The sequence below is a fragment of the Leptopilina heterotoma genome, unplaced genomic scaffold, assembly GCF_015476425.1.
Source record: "Leptopilina heterotoma isolate Lh14 unplaced genomic scaffold, ASM1547642v1 Lhet_88, whole genome shotgun sequence".
Taxonomy (NCBI): Eukaryota; Metazoa; Arthropoda; class Insecta; order Hymenoptera; family Figitidae; genus Leptopilina; species Leptopilina heterotoma.
The window spans coordinates 1,503,289-1,524,009 of NW_025111191.1; the positions used below are offsets into that span (position 1 = coordinate 1,503,289).

General features: G+C 22.0%; 1 protein-coding gene and 1 long non-coding RNA gene across 3 annotated transcripts in view; one reads left to right on the forward strand and one right to left on the reverse strand.

Moving 5' to 3' along the window:
- The window catches only part of LOC122511646, a 208,359-nt gene that overhangs the window by 4,642 nt on the left and 182,996 nt on the right, over positions 1 to 20,721 (reverse strand). The window lies entirely within an intron of this gene.
- Positions 1 to 20,721, forward strand: part of LOC122511643 — a 159,738-nt gene that overhangs the window by 4,060 nt on the left and 134,957 nt on the right. For both annotated transcript variants that reach the window (XM_043627021.1, XM_043627020.1), the window contains exon 2: positions 11,672 to 11,702. The gene's annotated coding sequence lies outside the window, so the exon portion shown is untranslated. The remainder of the gene's footprint in view (positions 1 to 11,671; positions 11,703 to 20,721) is intronic.

Genomic DNA, 20,721 nt, shown 5'->3' on the forward strand with positions numbered 1-20,721 from the left:
TTAATTATTAATTTATTGTTTTATTATCTCATTATTTTATTTGTTTCTTTTATTGTTTAATTCTTTAATTTTTTAATTGAAAGCTATTTTGTTTCATTTAATTTATTGTCTTATCAAATTGTTTTATTACAAATTTGTTTTACTGATTTTATATAGTTTTATTCAATTTCCCATTTTATTATATTTATTGTTAATTTATTATTAGAATTTATCAGAAAAAAATTCTTCTCATTTGTACAGATTGAAAAAAAAAATATTCCCTTAATTTTTAATTTACATTTCTAATTTTTTACCTAATTACGAAACAGAAAAAAATATTACAAAACTGTAAAATAGTTATTAGAATATGTGTAAGGAATCTTTTTTTTAAGTGATTAATAATAGTCGATTATCAGCTCTTATTTTAAAATTCAATTATCTAATGAATAGTGATATGATAATTGGATTTCTATTTCTGAAACGAAATACAAAGAATAAAAGTCGTACTTTGTTACAATTTCGGATTCAATTTTATCGTCGAGATAAAGATAAGTACTTATAATAATCAAGCTCATTAAGAAATGAGGAATTATTAAATGACATATTTTATTTTATTTTTTTTTTTTTAAGCAATGAAACACAATCTCTGAAAAATGAAATTAAAAAATTACAATCTGCACTGATTGGTGAAATCTCTCGATTTGAGAAAATAAAAGAAATTTTCGTATTCCCTGATTCTTCAATTTTTACATTTTATTTTCGAAAAAATTAATACGTTTTTATTAATATTTTTGTAATAAATATTAATTTTTTCTATTATAATATTTTTTTATTAAATTTTTTCGGTTGGTGATTAATATTTTTGTGTATAACTATTTTCTTTTTAATTTTGAATGCGAATAAAAAAAAGTATATCACCTTGTAAATGACACACAATATTTAAAAAAAACAGTGTTTTCTCAAACTGTTCAAATAAATTGAAAAAATAGTTTAATCATAATTAAATAAATTTTTTTTAGTATAGTAATTTCAAGTACAATATGGAAAAATTAAATAATTGACAAAAGATTAAAATATATATTTTTAAAATGTTTATAAATACTAACAAGTATTCAAGTACTAATGTAGGTCAATCGATTGATTTTAATTACAGAAATATCTCGTTTTTGTGTTCAATATTTTAAAATTATGAATTGAAGGAATTTTCACTTTGTGGAGCATGTTGCGTTAATTTAATCATCTCCTTGTCCTACTTCTCCAATTATGATTTAAGAAAAATATATTCAATTTTCTTCCCTTTTCGAAAAAACTCAAAAAAAATTTCTTATTTCTGAATTTGCAAATATAAAATACATAAAAGGTAGAGACAAGTTAAAGATAAAAAAAATACTTTTGTATCTAAAATAATATTTTTAAATTCTAATTTTCAATTAAAATGAAAATTTTCAATAACTAAATTTTTTTCGATAATTTCTAAAAATATACTTTTCGGTAAAATACAAATTTGATTTTTTTTCCGTCTTAGAAATAACAACGAGAATATTTTTAAGATTTACTTTTAATTTTTCAATTTGAAAATTGAAATCTCCAGTGACCGTCAAATCTTTAACAAAAGCCAAGTCATGCTCTTTGACATAGTTTATATTTTCTGGTTTTTCTTTTTTTCTCTTTTTTTTTATCAAGTGACATCAAAGTATAGAAATAACCTTGAAGTAGCTCCCTTATCTCTACACTCGTTACCAAGCACACATCATTTTTCTATTGTCTATTAAAAAAAGAAAACTACTTCAAAATCTTTTTTATACATTGTTTATTATAAATAACAAAAAAAAAAGAATTGACAAAAATTTAATTTACTAATTAAAGACTATATATAATTTCACGTTTTTCTTAATTGAAAAAAATTAATTTCAAAATCTTGATTAAAAATTGAATTCTCGCGGCAAAATATGCAATGAAAGAGAAACTGATCAACTGACCACGACATGAAGGATATCAGGTTTCTGCAACCGTCAGATCCAAAAAATTTCAGAAATCATCAACATGAAAAATCGAATTTATGTTTCTACATTGAAGGCTTCATTGATCTTTCATTAATAATTTATCATTTCTTTTTTGTTAAATACGACGAGAGACGTCATATTTTCTTCCTGACATTGACAATCTACCCAAACATGTTTTAATTAAAAAGAATTTTCCCTGTATTATAAAAATTTTTTTTTCTCGTAAATAAATTGTTAATTAGATTACTATATAGTTCTTAAATTACTATATTGTTCTTATATTACTTTATAGTACTTAGGTTAGTATAAAGTTCTTTTGGATTACTATAAATAGATATCTAATTAAATATTATTTACTATATAAGTATAAAAAATAACTAATTTATTATAGTTATGATTTTCTATAATTATAAAACTATAATTTACTATATAACTATAAATTACTATAATTAAAATTTTCTATAACTATAATTTACTATAATTATAATTTACTATAACTATAAATTACTATAAATATAATTTTCTATGTCTATAATTTACTTTAATTATAATTCACTATAACTATAATTTTCTATTACTATAATTTTCGATAACTAGATTTTTCTATAAGTATAATTTACTAGAACTAATTTACTAAAACTTTTTACTGTAACTAATTCACTATAACTAATTTATTATAAATATAATTTTTTATAAATATAATTTACTATTACTACAGTTTTCTTTTACTAAAAATAATTTACTATAACTAAATTACTATAACTAATTTACTACAACTAAATTATTACAATTAATTTACTATAACTAATTTATTATAACTAATTTACTAAAACTAATTTACTATAGCTAATTAACGAAAACTAATTTACTAACAGAATTTTTAAAACCTATTTACTAAAATTAATTTACTATAACTAATTTACTGAAAATACAGTTTACTAAAATTCATAAATTTTTGTGAACATTTGAAATTAATTTACGTCTTGAAAAAAAATTGATAAAAACATAAATTGAAGATCAAGAAAGATTGAATGAAAATTTGCAAATAATTCGAAGGATAAGAAAATTGAATTCAAATAACATACATTGTTAAGAAGTATAGTAATCATTGATAGATCAAATAATATTCATTTTCAATGCAACTGTTCCACTTACATATCAGACAAATAGGTTCTTTTAGTTTCAAATAGATTAAGCCATACTAGAAACACTTGTCCACATGCTTCTCTATACTGACAATTTTATATAGATAACATTTTCTCAAATTATTATCAACCTATTTGGTTTTTTCACACTATTTTTGTTTATCAACTGTTTACAGTAAATAAGATACAAGAAAAAATACATTCAATTTTTGCAAAAGAGAAAAAAATTAAAATTTCAAAAATTTATTTTTATTATTTCATATTTTTATTGAATATTAATTTATTTTTTTAACATTTATTTTTTAGTTTTTATTTTCGTTTTATTTTCGTTTTATTTTCAATTTTTATTAATTTACTCATAAAAATCTATTTCTTAATTATAAAATTTGTAAAAGAAGAGTTAAATTAAATGTGAGTGGTGGGCAAAAAATTCGGCTAAGGAGTTAGAGTGGGGGAAGTAGACATTAAATCTGCAAACTTTTTTATTAATTTATCAATTTCTTAATTACTTATTTTTCAGTTTTTATTTTCTATTTTTATTATTAAAGTTATTAAAAATCTATTTATTAATTAAAAAATTGTAAAAGAAGAGTTAAATTAAATGTGAGTTGTGGCCGAAAAATTCGGCTAAGTAGTAAGAGTAGGGGGAGCAGAAATTAAATATGTAAACCTATTTATAAATTAATGAATTATTTTTTAGTTTCTAATTTCTATTTTCAATTATTAAATAGTTAACTAATTAAGAATCTATTTATTAATTAAAAAATTATTAAAGAAGAGCTAAATTAAATGTGATTGGTGGGCAAAAAATTCGGCTAAGTAGTAGGAGTGGGGGGAGAACAAATTAAAATTGTAAACTTATTTATTAATTTACTAACTTATTAATTTATTAATTATATTATATACTTTTAGCCGATTATTGTATTTACTATTTTTATTTATTATTAATTTATTATTAATTTTTTAATTAATTTGTTAATAAATATTCTTTAGTTTCTATTTTCTATCTTTATTAATTAACATATTAATACCTATTTATTGATTGTAAAATTGTAAAAGAAGAGTAAAATTATTGAATTTTTTTATTTTCAAAAAAAATTTTCTAAAATAAAAAATACAAATTAAAATGAAATTTATAAATATTTACAAACATTTACCAAAAATTTTTTACACCTTTCTTTGAATGGAATTTAAAATTACTCACTAAATATACACTGTAAAAAATTTTTGGGGTAATTTTACCAAAAATGTTTTGGAAGTAATTTTCACCAAGAATTTGTGGGTAAAAATACACAAGATTTTTGGAAGTTTTACCCAAAATTTCTTGAAAAAATTCCTATTAAGTTTTAGGTAAAAATGCACAAGAGTTTTAGTGATTTTACCCAAAGATTTTGGAAGAAATACCTAAAAGGTTTTGGGTAAAAATAAAAACATTTTGGTATCTTTTATAAAAGTTTTGGAAAAAATACCCAAAAAATTTTAGGTAAAATTACACAAATTTTTGTACTTTTGTCCAAAGTTATGTGTAGAAATACCCATGAAATTTTTGGAGAAATTCAAGACTTGTGATAATTTTTTATCTAAACATTTTGAGAAAATACATAAGTGATGAAATGGAATAGTTAATTTTTCATCCGCAATTTAAAAAAATTCGCTAATATAATTTTAAACAATAATTGCAGATTATAGTGATTCTTTTTATTTCATATAAAATATGTTTTAATACAAAACTATTTTACAAAATATGTTTTCACATACAATAATAAATAGTTATGAAAAACAATAATAAAATAGTATGAATATTATATTAGATTAATCATTATCAACACTTATTATTAATCTACTTATAACAAGAAATTAACAATCGTCGAAATAACAGATAATACAAAGAAGCAGATTAATTAATTAAAAAATTCACTATTATTCACTATTTATAAAATATAACATCACACATACATTTACTTTCAATTAAAAACCACATTTTTTATTAAAAACACTGTAAAAACAAGAAAACCTTCACGCGCGGATGTAGCTTCTCTAGTAAATGCTGCAGAGCAACTGACGCCAAAAAGGACGCCAAAAAGGCCTTAGCTGGCCATCTTAAGATGAACCAGATGTGACAAAACCTTGAAAATTTTCACAAGAGTTTACCCAAGCTTTAGGAAAATTCTCCAATTTAATTAGGTAATATTTCACAATTTTTGTAGAATTCCCAACATCTTTGGGTGAAATGACTTTACCCACAAAATTTGGAAATTTTCCCAAGAGTTTACCCAAGTTTTAGGAAAATTTTCCAATTTATTTAGGTAATATTTCACAATTTTGGTAGAATTACCAAAAGTTTTAGGTAAAATGACTTTACCCAAAATTATAAGAGAAATTACCTAAGAAATGTTAGGAAAATTTACCAATATTTTTTACAGTGTATTTAAAATGCTCCAATCAACGCAAAGGGCAAAATTGATGTTATTCTAATGTGAATGGAAGTTTAAGAATTATTTAGTGCAGGTGCAATTTCTCTTTCTTTATCTGACACCAGTAATCATAAAGAAATGCACCTGTTGAGTACGGGAATAAACAATTTAAAGGTAATATACAATTAGTACAATACTCTTATTTATTCCCGTTCCTAATTACACATGACGCAACAAAAAAGTGCAAATTATCAAATTATCAATATTAATAACAAAAGAAAAATTGGGAAAAAAGTAAAAAAAAGTAACAGAAAAAAAAGAAAACAAACGCAACTTAAAATAAATTATTGCTCAAGAATTACAAATTATAACATTGTAGGTCTTGTAAATATTTGAATATGAAATATTTCAACAAAATTTCATCAGCTTATTAATTTTTTTTCAATGACATTTTGAAAACAATTTAATGTCATAAAGAAAATTATTTCTAACCTACTTTTTTCGTCATTTCATTGTATTTATAATTATCAAACTGTATAATTCAAAACTAGAAATTAGGAATTAGAAATCAAAGAAATCAAAGGTTTTTCCCCAAAAAAAATAGTCAAAATTTCAAAAAATATTTTTTTAAAAGCTGAATTAAATTACAAAATTAACGATAAATAAAAAACAAAAAATTATATTAATTTATTTATTTATTATAATCGCTCATTTTATTATATTGTTTGTGTATTATTTATTGTTTATGTTTATTACAATCTCTTTTATTAACGATTATTTTTAATTTAATTCGATTCATTTTGAAATTGTAAGACTAAATTAAATTTTATTTATAATAACGAAATTGGTAACGAATTAAAAACAAACAATTATTTTGTTTTTTTTTTAAATAAAATTGTTAACTTAATAACATTGTTTATTTATTGGTTCATTTATTGTTTATTTTATTATTTGTTTATTTTTGTTTATTTTATTATTTATTTGTTTATTGATTTATCGTTTATTTTTCCATTAATTATTTTTTACAATAAATTATTTTAACTCAAGTACTCAAGTAATCAACGAGTTTAACAATAGTCGCAAATGATTAATTAACATATAATTATTAATTAACATATAACATACGTGTAAAAAAAATAAAACTAAAAATTACCCGACTGGAGATTCGCTCTAATGTCCGATGGTTCATTCGGATTGTACAGTGGCAATTAGGTGCAAAATTGTATTCGTATCTTGATAGCGAGAGAAAAAAAGAAGAATAAGAAAATGATATGATGTTTGTAACTTGCACACACACACATTTATATACTAAATTATAAATTTGAAATGTAGGTGTATACGTCTGTAATTCAGGACAAAAGTGTTTGGGTTATTCGAATAATTCCTCTTCCCTTCCGAGATCAAATCTTCGCGATCAACTTTTTTTTTTCAAGTATGAGAGGGCATATAGTAGCTATCGATTGCGGTCATGAAACAAGACACAAAAAAGAAGAAGCAATAGTCGATGATATCTCACTTCAAACCGACTGTTTGGTTCCTAAAATTTCACTAATCATCAACTATTATCATTGTAACTGAAAATTATACATTCTTGGTTATTTGAAAACATTTTTTAATTTTCAATATTTTTTGGTAAAGAAAATAAAAATTTTTCTTCTAAGTGGATTTTATTTTTCTCTTTCTTTACATTTTACGAAACTTGTTTTTTTTTGCTTCCTTTTTCTTTTTCCTGTCTTTCTTTTGTTTTCTTTTGTTCCTTCCTGTCTTTTCTGTTTCCTTTTTTCTTGCTTTCCCGTTATTCTTTTGTTTTATTTCGTCTTTTTTGTTTCCTTTTTCTTTTTTCCATCTTTTTCCTGTCTTCCTTATGTTTTCTTTTGTTTTTTTGTCTTTTCTGTTTCCTTTTCACATGTTTTTCCTGGTTTTTTAAATTCTTTTCGTCTTTTTTGTTTCCATTTTCTTTTTTCCTGTTTTTCCAGCCTCTCTTTTTTTATTTTGTCTTTTTTGTTTCCTTTTTCTTTTTTCCTGTCTTTCTTTTGTTATATTTTTTTGTCTTTTCTGTTTCCTTTTTCTTTTTTCTTGTTTTTCCTGTCTTTCTTTTGCTTTATTTTTTTTAGTCTTTTCTATTTCCTTTTCCTTTTTCAATGTTTTTTCTGTCCTTCTTTTCTTTATTTTCGTCTTTTCTGTTTCCTTTTCCTTTTTTATTGTTTTTCGTGTCTTTCTTTTGTTTTCTTAAAGATTCTTTTTGTCTTTTTTGCTTCCTTTTTCTTTTTTCCTCTTTTTCCTGTCTATCTTTTGTTTTATTTTGTTTTTTTTTCTTTTTAGTTTCCTTTTCCTTTTTTCTTGTTTTTCCTGTCTTTCTTTTGTTTTACTTTGTTTTCTTTGTCTTTTATGTTTCGTTTTCCTTTTTACATATTTTTCTCTGTCATTCTTTTCTTTATTTTCGTTTTTTTTTGTTACCCTTTTTTTCTTAATTTTCCTATCTTTCTTTTGTTTTCGTAAATTTTTTTTATCATTTTTGCTTCCTGTTTTATTTTTTCCTGTTTTTCCTGTCTTTCTTTTTTTTCTTAAAAATTCATTTTGTCTTTTTTGTTTCCTTTTTCTTTTTTCCTCTTTTTCAGTCTTTCTTTTGATTTATTTTGTTTTTAATTTCCTTTTCCTTTTCTTGGTTTTCCTATTTTTCTTCTATTTTATTTTGGTTTTTTGTCTTTTAGGTTTCCTTTTCCTGTTTACATGTTTTTCCTGTCTTTCTTTTTTTGAATTTCGTTTTTTTATTTCCTTTTTCATTTTTCTTGTTTTTCCTGTCTTTCTTTTGTTTTCTTAAAATTTTGTTTGCCTTTTTTGTTTCCTTTTTTATTTTTTCCTGTTTTTCTGTCTTTTTTTGTTTTATTTTGTCTTTTTATTTTTCTTATCTTTTTCTTGTTTTTCCTGTCTTTTTTTTGTTTGATTTTGTTTTTTTTTGTCTTTTCTGTTTACATATTGTTTCTTTCTTTTTACATATTATTCCTGTCTTTTTTTTCTTGATTTTCTTCTTTTCTGTTTTCTTTGTTTTCTTTACGTCTTTTTTGTTTCCTTTTTTTCCTGTTTCTCCTGTCTTCCTTTCGTTTTATTTTCCTTTTTCTTGTTTTTTTTTATTTTCTTTTCCTCCTTTTTTGTTTTTCCTGCCTTTCTTTTGTTTTATTTTTTTTTTTGCCTTTTCTGTTTCCTTTTTCCTTATTTTTCCTCTCTTTCATTTGTTTTCTTAAAATTTCTTTTTGTCTTTTTGGTTTCCTCTTTCTTTTTTCCTATTTTTCCTGTCTTCCTTTGCTTTTGGTATCAATTTGTTGCATTTTGATGATTTTAAGTTAACAGTGTTCCTTTTCCTTTTACATGTTTTTTCAGTCCTTCTTTTGTTTTCCTTTCTTTCTTTTCGTTCTTTTCCTTCCTTTTTCTGTTTTTCCTATTTCTCCCGCCTTTGTTTTCTTTTATTTTCCCTTTTTTTCTTGTTTGTTTTCTTTTTCTTTTTTCTTGACACTTTTTTGTTTTTCCTATCATTTAATTCTTTTTCTTTTTTTCTTTTCTGCTTTGTCCTTATTTTGGTCTTCAAAAGAAGCGCACGTTTTATATTATACTCCGATTGGTCTTCAAGTCGATACAAAGACAGTGTGTGCGATGAGACCAATTTAACTGAATCGAATACAAAAGGCCAACGTCAATTTAGAAACAGATTTTATTTAAAAATGAGACCGAGTTCTTCAATTAGCTCACTGCTGTGATTTAAAATATGCATAAAGTGTACTTCCCTCCCTGTATCGATGTGAAAATACGCGAGAATTTATATTTCACGTCATATTTAAATTTTCATTATTTAAAAAAAAAATGTATTCCTCTTTTTTTACAATGGCAAAATATCATAATAAAAGAAAATTACTCCACTATCATTTAAATCTAAATTAGCAATAAAATCGTCCACTAATCATTTTTCGTTAATTTTCACTGACAATGAATCAATTTTTATAGTTTCAATTTTTATTTATTTTCAATTTAATTTCCACCAAATATTTTTGTAGTAAAATTTCAGGTTAAAAATCAGTAAAATTTACTTGTAGTAAAAAGAATAGAAAATAAAAGCTTAAACATAAATAAATTAATTTAATTAAAATTGAATTGCAAATATAAAGTAAAATTAATCTAAATTCCCAAACAACAATTGCAACTATGATATTGTAGAATATAATTTGATTTTAATATAAATTAAATTCAATACATATGTAAATTAAATTAAATTCAAGCTAGGAGATAGTTTGAAAATGGGTGCGCTTGCATAGTGTGTCGGACAGAGTAAAATGATCGTACTGGACCGCTTTGATGCTATGATGTGCGCTGCAATATCAGATATCAAAGCAGGCATGAAAAATCAACTGATAATACAAAAGCAGGGGATTCATATATATGAGGACTTCCTGTGTTACTATTTCACTTATATAGAATCGAGAGCTACCTCCAAGTTGCCGAATCGTTATAAACTAAAAAAAATTTTTCATTTTCTCTTGTATAAAATCGTTGGAAAATTCGACACATTTTTTTTTTTACACTGTACACTGAAAAAAAATTTTTAGTCAAATAATTTTTATTTAAATCAAACAATTCTTTGTTAGTAGAATATTTTATTTTCATTTGAGTCCATTAAATTGTAATTTTCTTCAAATACTGAAATTATTGGTTCGAATACAATTCGTTTGATTTAAATCAAAATAAGTAAAAATTGATTTAATTTAAACAAAAATTATTTATGACTCAAGCAAAAATTGTTTGATTTAAATAAAAATATATTTGAGTTAGATAAAACATACTTGACTCAAATAAAAATTTGTTTTAGTTATAATAAAAATTATTTGACTCAAATAAAAATTTGTTTTGATTGAAATAAAAATTATTTGACTGAAAAAAATAGTTTTCAGATGAAAATTAATTGATCCACATAAAAATTGTTTGATTTAAATAAAAATTATTTGATTCAGATAATAATTATTTGATTCAGATAAAAATTACTTGATTCAAATGAAAATTATTGGATTTAACTAAAAGTTACTTTATTCATAAACTTCAAAATTGTATAATACAGGTGAAAAAAGAAATGAAAGAAGGAGCGTTATTATCGTTTCTTATTTTTTTGATGGAAAAAAATTATTTCTTTTTTTTTCTTGACGAAAATGGTGATTGCGGTGAAGATATTGGAAGATGAAACGATCGTGCGTGTCAGAAAAATAATCTTGACTTGAGGACGTGTTTTTTTTTCACTCATTTTTTTTTTCATTGTGTTGAATATTCTGTCGTGAGTCTGAGCATGGACGTTGTATTGCTGCGAGAAAGATAGATGGTATGCGATGAAACTGACTTCACGATTGCTACTTTGTACGTAGCAAGTCTCTACCAGGAACGTATTTTCTAAAGGTGCTTTTACAATGGAAAAAGAAAAAAAAACCAAAAGTATTTTATTCACAAAATTATTCCCTTTCTTTACAGATAATCAAATTCGTAACAAAAAAATTTGGAAATTGAACTCTGCGACTGACTTTTTTTCAATTGGTAATTGTTCAGTTTTAAAAATTTCGGTTATTATTTAAATTAATATTTTTATTAATAGTTAATATTATTATTAATACTATTTATTAATAGTTAATATTATAATTAATAATATTTATTAATTACTAATATTTTTATTAATGCTATCTATTAATTATTAATATTATTATTGATATTATTTATTATTTGTTATTATTAATTGTTAATATTATTATTAAGATTGTTAATTAATTATTAATTTATAATTAATAACATCAACAATAAATAAAAGAAAAAAAATTAGAATAAATATTTATTAATTAAGAAAATTTGAAGTCTGTTTACAATATTATTATAAATATTAATTGACCGATGCAAATGATAGTAAACTTTTTTTTTTTTTTTTGCTTTTTTATGGAATTTAGTTTTTTAATTTTTTCTAAGGCAGGAATTAAATAGTAACAAAACTTCCGGGTTCATTTCGATTCAATGACTATTTTTCACATTGTAGTTTTGAATAAATTAACCATTCTTCCCACGTTTGAATTTCAAAAAAGATTTTTTAAATGTCAAATTGTTTTTGTTTTAGTTTCCTGATATTTTGCATCGCCAACGTTATGGTAAGTAATTTCAAAAACGAAAATCTTCTACCAATTTAATAAATTTTCTGGTTCAGTACAATTTTATTTATTTATTTTTTTTATTTTTTTTTTTTTAATGCAAATATTATTTTTAATTTTATTTTACATTTCTTATTGTTAATGGTTCAAATATTGTGTTTACCTTTGTTTTTCGTAATTGGAATAAAAATTGCAAGAGAAGAGTTAAATTAAATATCATTGACGGGCGAAAAAATTCGGCCAAGCAGTAGGAGTGGGGGGTGTGAGACTAGAAATTAAATTCGCAAAGGTTTTGAAATTAAAATTTTAATAAATTGGCGTAAATTAAAGAAAAATTGATCGACAATATTCGCCACTGGTTTTAAATTGTCAACATACTCGAGACGTCGACAAAACAGATCGTGGAAGCACTTTATGGAATTGCGCTTGTGCATTCGCGCACGCATGCGTAAATAGATTCTTGTGTGCACTTTTAGCCTCATGCACGTGTACTTACTTCAGGTATACGCATTGTCGCGACGTGACGTCTCAAATTTCCTATTACTATTCAACAAGGCAAATGCACTTTATTTCTTAATTAACAGCTCTCAAAGATAAAAATTTACACATTTAAAAAAAAAAATTTTTTTTCCCACTGTTTTTGTTACTTTGTGACGATAATTCGTATTAATTACTTAGAATAAAAATTCGACTTAATTAATAATAACAAAAATTGCTATCAATTAATAAGAATAAAAATTCGTCTTAATTAATAATAACAAAAATTCGTATTAATTAATAAGAATAAAAATTTGTATTAATTAATAATAATAGTTCAATTAATAATTAATAATCTTTCGCAAAAAAAAAATTGTCAGTAAAGAAGAATTTTTTTTCTTATTAGTGATGAAAAATATTATTTTCAATAAAATAATTGGTATATTTTATTAATTCGTAAAAAAATTCTCGATTTATAACTAAAAGGATTTTAGATAATCCATTATTCATGTTCTAAATTTGTTTCATTTCGTTTATGAGAGAGTTTTGTCGCCATCTAGGCGACGATTTACTGAACTCTTTTGGCGCGAAATTCAAAAAAGGACACATTTAATTCTTTAATTTAATTCAATTAATAATTAATAATAATATAATAATACAGAATTCATTAATATCGATAAAAATTAATAATAATTAAATTAATTTACGAATAAATAAATAAATTAATAAAAACGAAAAAAAAACTAATAAATAAATTTGTAATAAAAATTTTTCCAATAAAAATTATAATAACAAGTAGAAAATAAATGACAGTAATTAGAAAATCGAGAGAGAAAAAAAAACGCATAAACACAATGTAAAAAGTTGTCTTTTCTTTGTATCTTTTTTTTTAGGCGAGCAAAACAAACTCGTTATGTACGTCAATATACTTTTTATCATAACTGCATGATAAATTTACCGATACATAGAGTCATTTGACAAACTCCTTCATATGCATTTTTTTTTCGAAAAAAATATTTTTTTACATTCTCATCAGTATTTTTTTTGCAAATAAAAAATTTTTTCCAGTTCTGAAAATTCGATTCTTGAGAAAACTTTTTTTTTTCTTTATATATATATATATATAAATTATATCCAAATACAGTCAATTAAACAATTTTGTTAAGTGAACATAAGTGCAGTATACTTTGTTCCAAGACACGAAGCAATTTGCAGATATATATTTAGCCCTTACGTGATCGAAGTCACGAAATCTGCGAATGCGTTCGTTGCATGTAATGGATGATGACACGATACCAAGGTATTCACAAACACATACATAGAAATGTGCATATAGAAAGCACATGCATGGAAAAAAAATCCCCTTTAGAAAAGAGAGTCAAAATTGTATATGTGTGAGTTTGTGTTTTTGCATAAATTTTTATAACTCAAGAATCTTCGAAGAAAAAATTAAATTGTATAAGAAATGCATGTCGGGAAAAAAATGTGTAAAGTTTATTTATTTTTTTTTTTCCCTCAACTTGTTTCAAGTCAATATAATAACGCCCTTTAAATATGTAAATAACAAAATAACGATAAAAAAAAAGAATTTTAAAAACAAAAATTTATGCATTTTAAAAAAAATTTTTCGTTTTTGGGAGACACGAAATTATTTTGTACAATTCTTGGTATTTTTTGAATAAATTTTTTTCTTTAGTTTTCAAACAATATTTTTTTTTAGTTTTCTTTGGTTTTAATTATATTTTCTTTAATTTTTTTTGGTTTCATTTTGGTATTTTTTGAATAATTTTTTTTTCTTTAGTTTTCAACCAATTTTTTTATTTTTTTTAGTTTTCCTTTTTTTTTTGTTAATTCAGTTTTCTATTTCTTTAGTTGTCCTTAGTTTTTCCTAGTTTTTTTTAGTTTTCTCCAGTTTTCTTAAGTCTTCCTTAGTTTTTCCTAGTTTTCTTTAGTCTTCCTTAGTTTTTCATCACTTTTCTTTAGTTGTCCTTAGTTTTTTATCACTTTTCTTTAGTTGTCCTTAGTTTTTCCTAGTTTTTTTTCAGTTTTCTCCACTTTTCTTTAGTTTTTTTTTGTTTTTGTTTAGTTGTCCTTAGTTTTTCCTAGTTTTTTTTAGTTTTCTCCAGTTTTCTTAAGTCTTCCTTAGTTTTTCCTAGTTTTCTTTAGTCTTCCTTAGTTTTTCATCACTTTTCTTTAGTTGTCCTTAGTTTTTCCTAGTTTTTTTTCAGTTTTCTCCACTTTTCTTTAGTTTTTTTTGTTTTTGTTTAGTTGTCCTTAGTTTTTCCTAGTTATTTTAGTTTTTTCCAGTTTTCTTTAGTCTTCCATAGTTTTTCCTGGTTTTCTTCAGTCTTCCTTAGTTTTCCCTAGTTTCCTTTATTTTTTCTTAGTTTTCATTTTGGTATTTCTTGAATAATTTTTATTCATTAGTTTTTAACCAATTTTTTTGTTTTTTTAGTTTTCTTCAGTTTTCTTTGTTTTTGATCAGTTTTCTTTAGTTGTCTTTAGTTTTTCCTAGTTTTTTTTGTTTTCTTTAATTTTCTATATAGTTTTAATTCATTTTCATTAATTAGTTTTCTAGTTTTCTCCAGTTTTGTTTAATTTTCTTTATAGTTTTAATTTATTTTCTTTAGTTTTCTTTAGTTTTCTTTAGTTTTCCTTAGTTTTTCCTAGTTTTTCTAGTTTTCTTCAGTTTTCTGAAATTTTCTTTATAGTTTTAATTCATTTTTTTTAGTTTTCTTTAATTTTTTTTCTTCAGTTTTCAACCAATTTTTTTGTTTATTTAGTTTTCTTTAGTTTTTTTGTTCTTGTTCAGTTTTCTTTAGTTGTCGTTAGTTGTCGTTAGTTTTTCCTAGTTTTTCCTTGTTATTTCAGTTTTCTTTAGTTTTTCCTAGTTTTTTTTAGTTTTCTCCACTTTTCTTTAGTTTTAATTCATTTTATTTAGTTTTCTATAATTTTTTTTTGGTTTTCATTTTGGTATTTTTTGAATAATTTTTTTTATTTAGTTTCCAACCAATTTTTTTAGTTTTCTGTAGTTTTTTCTAGTTTTTTTTTAGTTTTCTCCAGTTTTCTTTAATTGTTTTTAGTTTTCATTCATTTTCTTTATTTTTCTTTAATTTTTTTGTTTTCATTTATTTTCCTTAGTTTTCCTAAGTTTTCTTTGTTTTTCTTTAATGTCTTGTAGCTGTTTTCGAAGGAAATTAATTTCGCAGAGAAAAATTTTTCAAAGATTCAAAACAAAAAGAAATTTTTTACAAATTCAAAAATTTTCTATTTGGAATTTTAGAAAACTTAGAATTTAATTCGAATTTCCTATTTAGAATTTTAGAAAATTTAGAATTTAATTCGAATTTTCTATTTGCATTTTTAGAAAATTTAGAATTTCATTAGAATTTTCTATTTGGTAAAATGGTAAAATTTCTATTTTAAATGTCAATTACAGTGAATAAAAATTTGTATAACTACGATTTTAGGAAAAAAAGTATAATTTCATGTCTCTCACCCGCAATTATTAATTTTTCTCGGTATTTTTTTTTTCTTTCCTTCATTTTTTTTTCTTTTACATAATGTATGGTTAAAAAATTTCGACATATTTTTTTCTTTTCTGTATTTTTTTTTTTTTTTTAATAGGCAGTACACACTTTTGTTGCGCGTTTCATTACAAAGTTGTTGGTCGCAATTTTATTCTCAGTGACCGCAATTGATGCGTTATGACGGTATACGTGTTACCGAACTCGTTTCAAATAACACGTTTGACAGAAACTTTATCCCGCAACAAGAAGGAATCGATAAAATGTTTATTTCGCTCTGCATATATAATGTATATATATATTTGAAAAAAAAAGAAAATAATATCGCGAGGGAAATATAAAGTCGACATTTGAAGATTATTTGAAGCTTATAAACCAGAGTTTATATAGTGAAAATAACATAGAAATGAAAATAACATGAAATTTATACAAAAAAAGAAAAAGAAGTAGAGAGAAAGAAAGAAATGAAAAAAAGAGAAAAAACAGAAAAAAGGAAAAAAAGAAGAAAAAGAAAAAAAAAGATCGATAAATATAAAATATAATTTTAGAATATAAATGCCAAACGTATCTTTAAGTAGATATGGTCGACTTTAGTCGGACACCTTTCAATATAAATTGTATTTTAGAGTCTACTTAAAAACAAATTTTATTTTTTTTTCAAACTTTTTTCATTTTTTAACTTTTTGTATCAATAACAGAATTTCAAAAAAAAAGTATCTCGAAATAATATCAATAAAAGAAGTAAAAAAGATACTAAAAATTAATACAATTTTAAATTTTATTTAATTAAATTCAATTTAAATAATTGTATTAAATTGACTCTATTAAAATTGTATTTATATAAATTGTATTTTTTTAAATTGAATTTAACTGTATTTAATTAAATTCAATTGAATTTAATAAAATTGTACTGAATTTAATTAAATTGAATTTATTAATAAAATTGCAATCAATTGTACCAATTAAATTTTAATTTCCCTTTGGAAAATTCAAAAGTGTGGAATACTTAATAAATGAGAATTTAACTTTTGCAGAAAAATTTTATTTAAAAGAATATTGGGATTTGTAAAAACTAGTCGACATTTGAAAATATCGTGTTTGAGCAATTATGAACAAATGTTGGCAGTAAAAACATTACTCTCGTTTGGCGATAACGTTTAACAATTTACAAGCTTATTCTATAAACTCCGAGGCGAATGACTCCACTGGTCCTCACCTCGAACACGTTAACTTCTTTCATTCCAAATAACTCGGTCGCTTTTAGAATAAAATTATAATCGCGTGCGACTAATTTAATTCGACCGGTTCCATAAAGGCAATTTTTCTCAAATATTAATTAGATTAATGGAAAAGGATTTATTTCTAAATCCAAATTTTCAATATCCACAGAGTCAAAATTGACTACTTATTAACAGTTTTCTCGAATTAAAATATTTATTTTCATTTATTTATTATTATTATAATTTTTTATTATTTTTTTAAATTATTAATATTTTTATTTAATTTTATTCAATTTTTTATTTAAAAAGAAAACAAAAGCGTAGGCGAAAGCAAAAGAAAATGAAAAAGAAAAGAAAACAAAGACGAAAATCAAAAAGAAAGAAAATGCAAAAGAGAATGAAAAATAATAAGAAAAAAAAACTAACACAAAATAGAAAGCAAAAGAAAATGAAATTGAAAAATAAAAAGAAAACGAAAAGAAAATAAAAAGCAAAAAGAAAAGAAATTGAAAAATATAAAGAAAAAAAAGGAACAAGAAAATAAACAAATAAGAAAGAAAAGGAAAAAAAATGAAAATGCAAAAACTAGAATAATCAAAAAATAAAATTGGCATATTTAGAAAAATATTTTAATTTTGCTAAACAAAAAAAAAATAATTTGAATATCGGTGTGAAAAAAATTCGTTTAAAAATGAAAAGGCAGACACGGTATCAACGACCCCTAAAAAAAGCTTCTTTCACATTCACTATGTGACAAATTATTGATTATTACGTCAAAGTAATTGCGACAAATCAGAGATTAATTAAAATTGATAACTAATACTAAAGCCTTGAAAATTAACTAATTTTCTTTTTTTTAACCACTAATTTAATACCTTCTTGTCAATTTTTAGAGTTCGAATAATTCTTCCACCAACTATTTCTGCGACGACTTTTCCACAAAAATTGTCCTGTCATTTACTAATTTATATTTTAGAATCAAACTTTTAATATAGATTCTTAAATTTAATTTTTTTTTATCCACTGTCACAAATAAATTCTCTTTATTTTCTAATTATTATCTTACAATTTTATTCATTCACAAATATGTGACAAAAAGGAAATATTGTCTATAGAAGTAAATTATTGTTAGAAAATTAATATTAACGAATCTTTAGAGTTATTCAAATAAATTCTTATTTTAATAAAATAATTTTTATTTGAATCAATGAATTTTTAGTTGAGTCAAATAATTTTTATCTAAATTAAAGGAAGTTTTATTTGAATCAAGCAATTTTTATTTAAATAAAACAATATTTATTTGAGTCAAATAATTTTTATCAACTTTAATTCCACTCAAACAATTTTTATTTGAATCAAACAATATTTTCAGTCACATAATTTTGATTTAAATCATATAATTTATATTTGAGTCCAATAATTTTTATCCAAATCAGCCAAATCTTTATTTAAATTAAGTAATATAATTTTTATTCTAATCACACAATTTTCATTTTTATCAAACGATTTTTTTTTCAATCACATAATTTTGAATTAAATCATGTGCCATTTTTATTTGAATCAAACAATTTTTTTCAGGCACATAATTTTGATTTAAATCATGCAGTTTTTTTTATTCAAATAATTTTTATCTAAATTAACTAAATTTTTATTTAAATCAAGAATTATAATTTTTATTTCAATTAATTAATTTGTATTTGGATCAAACAATTTTTTTCAGTCACAAGAAATATTCCACTAAACAAAAAAATTGTTTGATTTAAATAAAAACTTATTTGATTGGAAGAAAAAATTATTTAAGTTATATAGAAATTACTTGATTTAAATGAAAATTATTTGACTCGAAAAAAATTTTTTGTTTTAAATAAAAATTATTTGACTGTAAGAAAAAATTATTTCGAATTATTAATTTGAAAGCAAAAAATAATTGAAATTCTGCCAAAAATTTTAATAAAATTTTTAAAAATAATTGAAATTTGGAGAAGAATTTTATTGATTTTTAATGATAATTGAAATGTTGACGAGGATTTTTAAACAAATAATTGAAACGTTGCCAAGAAATGTATTAAAATTTTTCAAAATAATTGAATTTCTAAGAAGAACTTTATTTTTAAAAATATTTGAAATTTTGATGAGAATTAAAAAAAATTTTTTTTAAATAATTGAAATTTTGACAAGAATTTTAATTAAGTTTTTAAAAATAATTGAATTTCGGAAAAAAATTAATTATTTTTAAAGATAATTGAAATTTTGAGAAGAATTTTATTAAAATTTTGAGAAATAATTGAATTTCGGAAAAAAATTAATTATTTTTAAAGATAATTGAAATTTTGACAAGAATTTTATTAAAATTTTGAAAAATAATTGTAATTCGGAGAAGAATTTTATTACTTTTGAAAATAATTGAATTTCTACAATCATTTGTAACTTTTCTTAAAAATTCAATTTTTTTTAGTGTTTTTAACTAAAATAAATTTTTAAATCAATTTTTATTGAAAAATTCTACGAAAATTCAATTCTATAAATACAAAAATAAATAATTTATTAAATAATTGATTTCTCTAGACGAATTTTAATGAAATTTTTAAAAATAATTACAGTTTTCGAGGAATTTGATTGAAAATTGTATTGAAAATAATTGAAACTCTGCGATGAGTTTTATTATCTATTTATGAAAATAATTAAATCCTAGTAAAAATTCCTTGTAAATAATTGAATTCTTTCGGAGAATTTTATTAAAATAGTAAATATTCAAAATCATTGAATTGAGGAAAATTTTTGAAAATAATTTAAATTTTGCCATGAGTTTTATGTAGGTATGAAAATAATTGAATTTCTAAAGAAAATTTAATTGTTTATGAAAATATTAAAATTATTACGAAGAAATTTATTTAAAAAATTTAATTTATGCAATTTTTTTTCAATTAAATAATTTCTATCTAAATAAGACAAATTTTTATTTATTCAATAAAAATTTTATTTCAATCAATCAATTTTCATTTGAATCACACAATTTTTTTCATTCACAAAATATATTCTACTAAAAAAAATTTTTTTCTTTAAATAAAAATTATTTGACTGGAAGAAAACATTATATAATTTATACAGAAATTACTTGATTCATAAAAAAGTTGTTGGATTTAAAACAAAAATTATTTTTACTTGAAATAAATTTTTAAATTAGAAAAAATTATTTGACTCGAAAAAAATTGTTTGCTTTAAATAAAAATTATTTGACTGGAAGAAAAAATTATTCAAGTTAAATAGAAATTACTCGATTCAAATGAAAATCGTTTGATTGAAAACAAAAATAATTTGACTTGAAATAAATGTTAAAATTAGATAAAAATTATTTAACTCGAAAAGAATTTTTTGATTTAAATAAAAATTATTTGACTGGAAGAAAAAATTATTCAAGTTAAATCAAAATTAATTGATTCAAATGAAAATTTGTTTGATTTAGATAAATGTTATTTGACTCAAGTAAAAAATTGTTTGATTTAAATAAAAATTATTTGATTGAAAAAAAATTATTTGACTGGAAATAAATGTTTAAATTTATTAGTAAAATTTACTTTTATTTACACTTAAAAAATCAGCTACTAATTTAAATTAGTAATTATTTTTACTAATTAAAATTTAGAGAGTAAAAGGAACAAAACTAATTTCCTCCTCAAAAGTGTTTAAAAATTCGTGTCCAGATAAGAATTTTTCTTATATCGTCTCATGGGATAAAAATCAAAGGAGCGTTTCTATAAAGTTAGAATCATAAAAGCACCGCATGTTTAAGGATAT